The sequence below is a fragment of the Oryx dammah genome, unplaced genomic scaffold (assembly GCF_014754425.2).
Source record: "Oryx dammah isolate SB20612 unplaced genomic scaffold, SCBI_Odam_1.1 HiC_scaffold_5, whole genome shotgun sequence".
NCBI classification, from domain to species: domain Eukaryota; kingdom Metazoa; phylum Chordata; class Mammalia; order Artiodactyla; family Bovidae; genus Oryx; species Oryx dammah.
The window spans coordinates 42,129,118-42,140,815 of record NW_024070189.1 but is presented as its reverse complement, the minus strand read 5'-3'; the positions used below and the strand labels follow the sequence as shown (position 1 = coordinate 42,140,815).

The window sequence follows — 11,698 nt, the reverse complement described above, 5'->3', positions numbered from 1 at the left end:
TTCATTTAAAGGAGAAATCTAAATAATGTTTCTTAATTTTCATTCTTAATTAAAATAACTGACAGCTTAGCTCTTTGTGGCACATGGAGTCAGGTTAACTGCACGAGTCGTTAAACGTTCTGAGAACATTAGGTCTTACTGAAAAGACTTGAAAATTATTACTCTCATTAATAGTGTGGAAATGCTCATCATTTCTTTGATATGCAAATCAATTATTTGGTTTTTATCTCACTTGAGAAAGAATCTCCAAATGCGAGGAATATAATATTTTGGAGATGGTAGGATGCAGAACGAGAGAGAGTTTCTCTGGAAAGAGCAATTATGATGTCTGTAGTTTTATATGCAGTCAACTTGGAAACCTCAGGTTGTGAGAAACAGGATTTCCTGCAAAATCCAAGCATCTAATCACCATTCAGAAGCCTATGTTAGACTCCTAATACACAATATTTGTGATCAGTTTTTACCTCTGGCAGAAGTAACTGACAAATTCTACCCAAAACCTGTCAAGAGTTTTCCCCTCTCAAACTCACTGACATTTTAGTAAATCTTAAAACAGTAAAAATAGAGTATGGAAGAAAAATGGACTTCTAAGTCACTTACCTTTGAAATTTTTGACATCCAAGCTTTTCTCAAAGTCTGCATGGGGCCACTGTGTAAACCAGGATGTCTCCTATGGATAATGAAATGTTAAGAAACCCAGAGGGGTTTAGGGGAGGGAAAAATGGAAAACGAATCGTCTATTCTAACCAGTTTAGGAGTGGAAATGATTAGGTATTTTATTTTTATCTGGATAAATACAGTAATATAAGCTATCACCTATCACCACATCCTATGTACTTGATGAAAATTTCATCATCTATATTTCTACATTTCAGCTTCCTAACAGTCTTGGGAGGGAGATACTCTCATCCCTACAGAATATGAGAAACTGCTGAGCCTCAAAAAGGCTTAGTTAGGGACTTCCCTGGCAGTCCAGTGAAGACTTTGCTGTGCAGGGGTTGCTGGTTTGATCTCTGGTCGAGGAGCTAAGATCCCACATGCTTCAGAGCCAAATAAAATAAAATAAAATAAAACAGAAGCAGTATTGTAAAAAATTCAATAAAAACTTTGGAAAAGTAGGTAAGCGGTTTTTTTGTTTTAAGCCAAACACCCATCAGATGGAGGTGCTTAGACTCAAAATCATGATTCTAAAGCTCAATCTTTAAACATCATCCTTTATTCCTATCCAAGAAAGATTAAAATATTTAAGAGGGGGAGCTATGGCCTTCATGGACAATCTAAAAGGAACATATTACATGAAACCAACTACAACTGTAATAGAACAAGTCAGAATGGGGTAGTTACTAGCAAAATGGGCCACACACTAAGGGAGAGATAGATATAAAATTTGGTTTGGGTCTAAACTCGGTATGAACACTCATGTGACCCCCAATTTAATGTTATTAGACTGCAATAATAAATTGTCCAAGATGGTAAGGGAAGAGTGTTTTGTTTTGTTTTTTTTTTGTCCTGGATCTTACTCAGAACATACTCACAGCACTGTATTCAATGCTAGGTAATAGAATCTAAGAGGGACACTGATTCAACAAATAATTATTGAATGCCAGGTAACATTCTTGATGCTGGGCATAAATATAGTGTAATTACGACCTTTCTAGAGTTTAGTCTAGAGCAAGAAAGAGACTTGTTCTAGACTAAAACAGGGAAACAGACAAGTAATTACAAATTGTCTTCAGTGGCCTGCAGGAACGTCACTGACTGAAGGGTGAGAAGGGAACAGACATACCAAGAAGCATAGTAGAGGATGGACAAGTGGATCTACCAGCTGTCCAGGGACACAGGAAAGTCTTAACTCCACAGGAAGGTCTTGTTGAAGAAAACCTCAGAATAACTAGGGTGCTTGTTTTATAAATGTGAGTACCACTATGGAGACTCCATATTACATCACAAGTTACTGGGTGAGACTTCCACCCAGTACATGGAACTAATTTTCAATGACCCCCACCATGGACTAACTAGGAATCAGGGTTCTTGGGTTTGATCTACAACTCTCTAAGCATGTGGCCTGGACCAGTTTCCCTTTGAGACTTTAACAGAAAATGGTGCAATCCCCTACTTACCCTTTTCTAAACTGGACGAAAATTGCTTTACAATGTTGTATTGGTTTCTGCTGTACAACATCACAGATTGGTCATAACTAAATGTACCTTCCTCCTTCAGCCTCCGTCCTATCCCTCAATATCAGCACAGAGCACCAGTCTGGGATCCCTATGCTATACAGCAGCTTCCCACTCATTGTCTATTTTACACACGGTAATATATACATGCTAATGCTACTTTCCAAATTCATTCTACCCTCTGCTTCTTCAACTGTGTCCACAAAAGACACATGTACCCCAATGTTCATTGCAGCACTATTTACAATAGCCAGAACATGAAAGAAACTTAGATGTCCATCAACAGATTAATGGATAAAGAAGTTGTGGTACCTATACAATGGAATATTACTCAGCCATAAAAAGGAATGAATTTGACTCAGTGATAGTAAGGTGGATAAACCTAGAGCCTATTATACTGAGTAAAGTAAGTCAGAGAAAAACAGATATCATATATTAACACAAAACTCAGCAGTGGCCACAGGATTGGAAAAGGTCAGTTTTCATTCCAATCTCAAAGAAAGACAGTGCTAAAGAATGCTCAAACTACTGCACAACTGCACTCATCTCACACACTAGTAAAGTAATTCTCAAACTTCTCCAAGCCAGGCTTCAATAATACGTGAACTAGGAACTTCCAGATGTTCAAGCTGGTTTTAGAAAATGCAGAGGAACCAGAGATCAAATTGCCAACATCCACTGGATCATGGAAAAAGTGAGAGAGTTTCAGAAAAACATCTATTTCTGCTTTATTGACTATGCCAAAGCCTTTAACTGTGTGGATCACAATAAACTGTGGAAAATTCTAAAAGAGATGGGAATACCAAACCACCTGACCTGCCTCTTGAGAAATCTGTATGCAGGTCAGGAAGCAACAGTTAGAACTGGACGTGGAACAACAGACTGGTTCCAAATAGGAAAAGGAGTACCTCAAGGCTGAATATTGTCACCCTGCTTATTTAACTTATATGCAGAATACATCATTAGAAATGCTGGGCTGGAAGAAGCACAAGCTGGAATCAAGATTGCCAGGAGAAATACCAATAACCTCAGATATGCAGATGACACCACCCTTATGGCAGAAAGTGAAGAAGAACTAAAGAGCCTCTTGATGAAAGTGAAAGAGGAGGAGAGTGAAAAAGTTGGCTTAAAGTTCAACATTCAGAAAACTAAGATCATGGCTTCTGGTCCCATCACTTCATGGCAAATAGATGGGGAAACAATGGCAACAGTGACTAACATTATTTTGGGGGGCTCCAAAATCACTGTAGATGGTGATTGTAGCTATGAAATTAAAAGATGCTTGCTCCTTGGAAGGAAAGTTATGACTAACCTAAACAGCATATTAAAAAGCAGAGACATTACTTTACCAACAAAGGTCCGTCTAGTTAAGGGTATATGGTTTTTCCAGTAGTCACATATGGATGTGAGAGTTGGACTATAAAGAAAGGGCCAAAGAGTTGATGCTTTTGAACTGTGGTGTTGGAAAAGACTCTAGAGACTCCCTTGGACTGCAAGGAGATCCAACCAGTCCATCCTAAATGAGATCAGTCCTGAATATTCATTGGAAGGACTGATGTTGAAGCTGAAACTCCAATACTTTGGCCACCTGATGTGAAGAGCTGACTCATTGGAAAAGATCCTGATGCTGGGAAAGATTGAAGATGGAAGGAGAAGGGGACGACAGAGGCTGAAATGGTTGGATGGCATCACTGACTCAATGGACATGAGTTTGAGTAAACTCCAGGAGTTGGTGATGGACAGGGAGGCCCTGCATGCTGCAGTCCATGGAGTCACAAAGAGTTGGACATGATTGAGCGACCGAACTGAACTTGACTGAACAGAATGTAGAAAAGATACTGATGAACCTATTTGCAGGAAAAGAATGGAAATGCAGACATTGAGAATGGACCATGACATATGACCTCTCTGAATCTCCCTGGGGCTGGTAGTGAATACCATATGGGATTAAGTATATGAAAAGTGCCCAATATGCAGGGCTTAAAATATGCATTTGCTAATGGCATGTGAATCTCATTATGTTGCTAAAACTTGACATTGGGCTTTCATTTGAGACCTCTGAGGTTACTTTGAATCAGGTTGTGTAAAAGCATGACTCAAAAATACAGGGTGAGTCACAGTGGTTTTTAGGAAACTGAAGTCAGATGTCACATCAACTGAAAATTAAAGATTTTCAGTTTAAAATTATCCCATCAATTGAAAACTCAATTATGAATTTTCAAGTTGACAACAGAATGGGCCATGGTGTTTAACATGATGGAACCCAATACTATGCTCTGAAAGCTGTCAAGTATCAAAATCTCTCTCAGCATTAATTTAAATGGCCCATTACACTGATTCAAATCAGGTTCTTGAGAATTACTGTTGGTTCATTAGTATTTCTCAAACAGCCCAACTAAAATATGGGAGCAATTTTTAAAGCACTTTTCTTTAAATAGGAATTCAACTTTGAGCTCTTACAGATTCAGTGAGAGCTAATGAACTTCAGATCAATGAAGAAATTGTTTGACATTTACACAGATTCTTTGAGTAACGAAATCCCACTGATTGAAGTTTTATATATATAATATCATTGGATAAGCAACAGAGAAATGCAGTTGCTCAGATAGTACAATGGGCCCATTAAGTAGGCACTGAGGTTTCCATTTATCAACTTAGCGGCTCTGGTCCCAGCCTGAATTACTAACTATTCTGTTCTCATCAGTAGGATGCTAGGGTTCCATAGTAAAGGTTGTCTATCTACAACTCACACATAGATCTGCTAAGTCAGTGGTTTTCAACCATCACCACATCAGTGTCTCAGCATTCTCATTTAGTTTGTGTGGGACGTGACCCAGGTTTTGAAAGCTCCCCCATGTGGTTCTTACCTGATTGAAATTTCCTATTCCCTGACATCAGCCAATCCAGGAACTCCCTAAAAGCAGTTTCTTTAACCAAAATGCCACAAACTTTATATTCTCTCCCACCAGTTCTTTCTAAATCATTTTCCTTTCTATTATAAGTTTGTATTATACTTTTCCTCACACTTAGAACATACACAGTCATTTTAGGTGTTGATGTCACTGTGAATCTGCTATTTCCTAAGAAGGACGGGGGTGCTAACCTTCTATTTCAGTTACCACATACATTACTCGGTTTTTGTGATGTTTCGAAGGTCATTCCCCAAAGTAACAAAAGCCACTGTTTCCATTCTCTGAGGATGGGAACAAAATATGATCTAAACACTTGTCTCGGTTTGGAAGTGATTAACGTAGATACTTATGATGAAGGAAATGAAAACAAGAAATCTGGATAAATCATCACTGTTTCTACAAAAACAATTTCAACAAAAAATGAGCTTGAAACAGGGAGAACAAACTGATAATGCCAAGAGCAAATAAATTATTCTCTGGGATTTAAAAACAGACCTGTGATAGCATTTAAAGTTTTGTGGGTGTTTTTGATTCATGGCATTCCCAAGTATCACCACCCCATGTTTCACAAGTCCTTGAAATGAAATTTGAGCAGAGAAGAGGTTTCAAATCCATGCAGAAATGTGCCAGGAAACAGCGGGTTTTGACAGAGAAAACATCTTTCCAGGGTTTCATTAACCTAAGAGACACAACCAGTTTTTCTCCTTGCCATATTCCCTGGCCACACTAGACCTAGGAAACCGTGTCAGAGGGGAGCCAGGAGAGTCTGGGCACTTTGGACCCTGGTCAGGACTCTTCTTTGTCCCCAGCTATAGAAAGAGATGATTTCAGAGGACACCATCCTGACTTGGCGAGAACAACAGTTCCTAGTCTCACCAGCCAAACCAACTCAGCTGCCACTCCATAGAAGTGGACTGTGTTTTGGAGTGTATAAGCAACTATACCATTGCCACAGCAACACAGATATACACCAACCATGATCAAACATGCCTCTCGCGTTTCCATCTCTAGCCCTGTAATCCACCCGGTCACTTGATGTTCTCAAACCCCTTCAGATCAACTTCTCTCACACTCAACTCACAAGACACTGTAAGTGTTCTTTTTACATTGTTCCCTATCTTTGTGGCTGACCATCACCAAAGGCTAGAAATCATCCTTGATGCTGATTTAGGTATGATGATGAAATGAGTCTTCTCCCACCTGCATAACCACAGACTCCTATCTCCTTTTCTTGCACTGATAAAAGAATGAAATTAGAACATTGTTTAACACCATACACAAACTCAAATTGTCCTAAAGATCTAAATGTAAGACTAGATACTATAAAACTCTTAGAGGAAAACATAGGCAGAACACTTTGACACAAATTACAGAAATATCTTTTTTGATCCTTCTCCAAGAGTAATGGAAATAAAAACAAAAAGAAACAAATGGATCCTAATTAAACTCAAAAGCTTCTGCACAGCAAACCATAAACAAAATTAAAAAAACAACCCACAGAATGGTAGAAAATATTTGCAAATGATGGGATCAACAAGGGATTAATCTCCAAAACTTACAAGCAGCTCAGCTGGCTCAATGTCAAAAAAAAAAAAAAAAAGCAACCTAATAAAAAATGGGTAGAAGATCTAACTAGACATTTCTCCAAAGAGGACATACAAATGGCCAAGAAGCACATGACAAGATGTTCAACATAATTATCAGAGATACGCAAATCAAGAGAGATATCACCTCATACTAGTCAGAATGGCCATCATTAAAAAAATCTTCAAACAATAAATGCTAGAGACAGTGTGGAGAAAACACTGTTGATGAGAAGGTAAATTGTTACAACCATTAAGCAGAACAGTATGGAGGCTCCTTAAAAAGCTAAAAATAGAGCTATATAATCCAGCAATCCCACTCCTAGGCATATATCAGAGAAAACCATAATTTGAAAAGATACATGTATACCAATGTTCATTTAAGCACTATTTACAATAGCCAAGATGTGGAAGCAACCTAGGTGGTCCATCTACAGATGAATAAGGAAAATGTGGTATATATACACAATGGAATATTATTCAGCTGTTAAGTGGAATGAAATAATGCCATTTACAGCAACATAAATGGACCTGGAGATTATCATACTAAATTAAGTAAATCAGAGAAAGACAAATATCATTGTAACTCTTATACGTAGCTAGTCACTAGAACCTCTTGGTGGTTTAGTCACTAAGTCATCTCCAACTCTTGTGGCCCCATGGACTGTAGCCCACCAGGCTCCTCTGTCAATGGGATTTTCCAGGCAAGAATACTGGAGTGGATTGCCGTTTCCTTCTCCAGAGGATCTTCCCCACCCAGGGATAGAACTCAGGTCTCCTTCATTGCAGGCAGATTCTTTACCAACTGAGCTATGAAGGAAGCCCAGCTCTTATACATAGAATCTTAAAAATGATACAAATAAATTTATTTACAAAAGAGAAACAGAGTCACAGACTTAGAGCATGAATTTACAGTTACCAGAGGGAGTGAGGGGGGTGGGGAAGGGATAGATTGAGATTGGCATGTATACACTAATATATTTAAAATAGATAACTAACAAAGACCTAGTGTATAGCACAAGGAACTCTGCTCAGTACTCTGTAATAACCTAAATGGGAAAATAATTTGAAAAAGAATATATATATGTATAAGTGAAGCACTTTGCTATATACCGGAAACTAACACATTGTGCTGCTGCTGCTGCTGCTGCTACTAAGTCGCTTCAGTCTTGTCCGACTCTGTGCGACCCCATAGATGGCGGCCCACCAGGCTCCCCCGTCCCTGGGATTCTCCAGGCAAGAACACTGGAGTGGGTTGCCAGTTCCTTCTCCAATGCATGAAAGTGAAAAGTGAAAGTGAAGTCACTCAGTCGTGCCGCACTCTTAGCGACCCCATGGACTGCAGCCTACCAGGCTTCTCTGTCCATGGGATTTTCCAGGCAAGAGTACTGCAGTGGGGTGCCATTGCCTTCTCCGAATACATTGTTAATCAACTATATTCCAATATAAAATATTTTTTTAATGGAAACACTGAGAAACATTTCTTAACATAAGAAATGAAAATAATAATTATTTGCCAACCTTTAAAGGAGAGTTGATTTTACTGTACAGTTTCCAAGTCCATCATTTGAAAAGCCAGAAACCTGGACCTCTAGAGTACAATGGTAGAGTAGTGCAAGTCCTTTGACCAGTTGTTCTGGTTGAAAAGAATTAAAACCAATGGCAAAAATATTTTTAAAATATTTTAAATGTATTCATGAGCTAGAAATGATGTATTAGTTACAGTCCAAAAGCTAAAGCATAGGAACCCAGAGAAGTAATCTGAGCATGGAAATCACCCATAACTTTATAGATTTTACTGAACTAGATGAAATTCAGCTTGTTTATGGACTGAGGGAACATGGGAACATGAGGAAAATCTCAGTGTCCACTGAATGGAAGTAATCCATTTAGAGATACCACAGATTTAAATGGGACCCCAATGTACCAAACCCTCAATGTACAGATGAAATAGAATTCAGCCTACCTGGTCTTGCCCTCCTCTGAGTTTTCCACCCTGAGGATTGCAAGGGAAATAGCCAGTTTTTAATTTCAGCACTGGAGAGAAAAATTTCTCCAAGGCTTGGTAACTTCAAATTGACCCTCCCTCTGCCTGAATTCATATTACCTGGTTGGTTCTGAGACCTCAAAGAAAGAAATTAGTTTACATTAGGCCCAAACTTAAGGTGGCATCAATGACCAATGGAAACAGATGCAAACCCTCTCTAGAGAAAATCACCTTAAAAGTAGGTCTCTGATAACTTCAGCAAATTAAGATCCAAGACACAGAAAGCCACAGAGGCAAAAAGTATGGAATGTCCTCAGAAGCAAGGCACTATGAGCAAGAGAGCATTGAAACAGGCAGCCAATTTAGATGCACAGAAGTTTCCGATATGAGAATTAGCAGAGAAAATATGAAGTAATATGTTCACTATGAGTAGAGAAACAAAAGAGAATTGAAAGAATTAAAAAAAAGGAATATAAAAATGGCTAATAACTGAGCAATAGAGATTTTCTAAAAATGAAAATATAATCTCAAAAAGCAAAACTCCACTGGATGTGATGAAAAATAATAAAAAAAATTAAATGAACATGAGACTGTGTCTAAAGAATCATACAGGAAGCAGAAAGGCAGAATAATATGAATGTCTAATCCAAGATTCAGCATGAAAAGAGAGAGAACAGAGCAAAAACAATTTTCAAAGACATATCAGCTTAGTGTTGTTCAGAAGTGATGAAAGACACAAAACTACAAATTTAGAGAGTAGAAAAAAATTCAGGGAGAGTAAGTAAAATTAAATCCACATCTAGGCACATCAAAATAACATTGCAAAAGAGCAGCTGGAGAGAAAAAAACAAAATAGAAGTTCTAGAACTGAAGATAGGTTGACAGCTAACTACTTAACTACAATAGTGAGAACCAGAAAAGAGGAATAATCCTCAATTCTGAGAGAAAATAACTATCAGCACAGCGTGACGCATCCAATGAAAAATCTCTTTTACTAAAGAAAGCGGATTAAAAAATTATTTCAGAAAAATAAAACTGAGGATTTGCCCCAGCAAACTCTCTCTAAAAGAAAATGTCAAAATTTTTCTTGATTTTAAGAAAGGGAGGTTTATGATGACAGAAAAAATAAAGATAGAAAGTGGAAATGCATATTAATAGATCTACATAAACATTGAATAAGCAATAAGCTGGCTGGATTAAACAACACAGAACCGAAATACCTAATAGTACATACAGATAAATCAAGAATATCTGGATTGTTACATTTTAAAAGAAAATCCATTAAAGACTCAATATTAAGGTATCCACTCTCCTCAGAATTGATCTATGGATTCAACACAGTCCCAATCAAATTGCCTACATGCCTTTAAGACGTATGGAAAAGGAAAGAATCTAGGAAAGCTAAACCAATGTTTTCCTTTTGCAAAAGCTAAAGGGCTCACTTTAGCTAATTCTGACTTCTTCCAAAGTTGTATCAAACAAGACAGTCTGGTATTAGCATAAGGATGGACAGGGAGGCCTGGCATACTGCTATCCATGGGGTCACAAAGCGTTGGACACAACTGAGCGACTGAACTGAACTGAGGCAAATAGATAAACAGAACAGAGTAGAGAATGTAAAAATAGGTCTATATAGGTATGGTTAATTGATTTTCAACAAAAGCATCAGTGCTATTCGATAGAGAAAGGATTAATTTTTCTTCAGTAAATGGTGCTGGAACAACTAGATAAACCTACTGGGGAAAAAGTAAACCTCAACTCTAAGAAACTAATTCATGATGGATTATAAATCTAGACGTAAAACTAAAACTATAAAGCTTCTAGAGAAGACATGGAAGACTATGTATCCTTGGGGTAGGCGATGATTCATTAGGGAGGGTACAGAAGTAATAAACATAACAATATGATAAATTGACACTCATTGGAAGATAGTATTTAAAAATGAAGGAAGTCATGGATTGGGAGAAAATACTTTATACAGATAGATAAATAGAAAGATTTTAGATATATGAACATATTCTGATATAGATGCATATCTGAATTTTCTGAAACTGTATCTGAAATTTCAGAGATATGTTGATATATACACACACAAAAAATTTACCTAGCATATACAGCAAATCAGTAACAAAAAAACACAAATAATCCAATGGTTTAAAAAAAAATTGCACAAAAGTTTTAAATAGATCTCTCCCAAAAGAACATCTTTGAATATCCAATAAACACATGAAAAGCTGCGCAACATGATTAGTCATCAGTGAAATGAAACTTGTAAAGAAGAAGCATTTTATAGCCACTGGAATAGCTTTAATTACATCAGTATTTGTGGTAAGAATATAAAATTGCACAAGTATCTTGGAAAACAGTTTGGCAGTTTTCTTATTGTATTAATGTATGATGGTACAAAATTCGACAGCTTAAAAACCAAGATATTTATTATCTCAGTTTCTGAGGGTCAGAAATCTGGGTGCAGTTTAGTGATGCCTCTCACTCAAGATCAATTATCAGGTTGCAGTTAAGCTGTGGGCCAGGGCTGTGATCTTTTCAAATGCTTGTCTTGAGGAATATCTATTTATAAATGCAGTTGTTGGTAAGACTCAGCTTCCTGTAGACTATTGGATTGAGGGCCTTAGTTCCTCACAGGCTAATGGGCTCCCCCATTTTCTCAGATATCTTCATAGGGCAGTGCTCAGCATAGCATCTCTTTGAGTGAGGGAATGACAGCACAAAGCCAAGATGGAAGCCACAGTCTTTTTTTAAGCTAGTCTCCTAAGTGACATCCTGGCACACTTTACTTGTGTAGAAGCAAACCACTATGTATACTTGCTCCTTGGAAGGAAAGTTATGACACACCTAGACAGCGTATTAGAAAGCAGAGACATCACCTTGCCAACAAAGATCTGTATAGTCAAAGTTATGGTTTTTCTAGTAGTCATGTATGGATGTGAGAGTTGGTCCATAAAGAAGGCTGAGCACTGAAGAATTGATGGTTTTGAATTGTGGTGCTCGAGAAGACTCTTGAGAGTCCCCTGGATAGCA

At 37.7% G+C, this 11,698-nt stretch overlaps 1 protein-coding gene across 2 annotated transcripts in view; it reads left to right on the top strand.

Annotated features, from left to right (window-relative positions):
- Positions 1 to 11,698, top strand: part of SGCD (sarcoglycan delta) — a 607,252-nt gene that overhangs the window by 576,885 nt on the left and 18,669 nt on the right. The gene's annotated exons all lie outside the window — the stretch shown is intronic.